Source organism: Halyomorpha halys, unplaced genomic scaffold, assembly GCF_000696795.3.
Source record: "Halyomorpha halys isolate HHAL.00 unplaced genomic scaffold, Hhal_1.1 Scaffold1893.1, whole genome shotgun sequence".
NCBI classification, from domain to species: domain Eukaryota; kingdom Metazoa; phylum Arthropoda; class Insecta; order Hemiptera; family Pentatomidae; genus Halyomorpha; species Halyomorpha halys.
In genome coordinates this window covers 27,946-29,172 of record NW_027116067.1, presented here as the reverse complement: position 1 = coordinate 29,172, position 1,227 = coordinate 27,946, and positions in this window count along the sequence as shown.

Here is a 1,227-nt window from a genome sequence, read left to right as displayed (position 1 = left end):
GGAGGGCTGGACTAGGCTGCGCACTGGAGGTGACAACCGGACGGATGCGGACCAGGCGTGCTGGACGTACCGGACGGATGCTGATGGATAAGGTGTAGCCCCATCTTAATGCACTCAACCGAGTGCTGGGCTGCACCACGTTTTTATAATTGTCCCAAAAAATTAAATGGTCCACCATTAATTTTGTATTTTTAAAAAAAAAAAAAGATGTTTATTGGCAATAGTGGCATGCGCAACCCTAACGCACTACCCCACTGTTGCCGAACCCTGTATGGCAGCAATGCCAGGAAGGGGGAACAAAAAAAAAAAAATAAAAAAAAGTCTGAGCGGTGGCCGCGTATAACCATTCGATTCACTCCACCACGGGGTTCTCGCCGTTCGAGGCTCTCTTTGGTCTCCAAGGGCGACGCAGAAATTTCATGGACACGGCAGAGGTAGAGGGGGAAATTATTAGTCATGGTGTGCGCAGGTTAGGGGATAAAACCAAAGAGCGCATTGAGCGGGAGAAGACTCGACGAGTTGCACGGGAAAATTTGAACCTCCGGGACGCGATGGGGGAGGTCAAAATCGGAACGATTGTATATCGCCGCTTGGGGTCTAACAGGAGTAAGGAATCCTTACGCTATGAGGGTCCATTCCGGGTGACTACCATCAAAGAACATAATGTGGTAACAATCGAAAGCTTACATGAACCGAAGAAGAAGCGTACAGTTCACGTTGAACAGCTCAGGTTCCCCGCGATAGCAGCTCTGTAGGCACCTGGGATGCCTCCTCGTTACACCCGAAGCAGCAGTTTTTCTTTTTGATATTTGTGTACATATTTTATTTATTTGTTTTATTCCTATAGGTTGTACGTAGATACGTAATAGTGCGTGCAGTGAGTTGGCGGATAGTGTAGTGAATAAGGAGCGTGTAGATAGAGTGGATAAGTAGAAGTTGAAGTTTTTGTTGTTTCGTTTTGTAAATTGTATAATTGGACTTTGTGCATATTTGTGTCTAATACTTTGTTTTAGGATAATTTTTTTTTTTTTTTTGTATTGTGTCTTTTGTTTTTGAGTTTACGAGGAATTGTTCGTAACCTGGCAGGGGAGAGTTATGTTTACAGGGTATGTAATAATAATCTTAATACCTAACTCCCTCTGTCAACAACTCGAGAAAGTATAAATATAGGATTACTGTACAGAATAAAGCAGTCTATTATCAGCAACCGTGAGTGTGTTTTCTTGT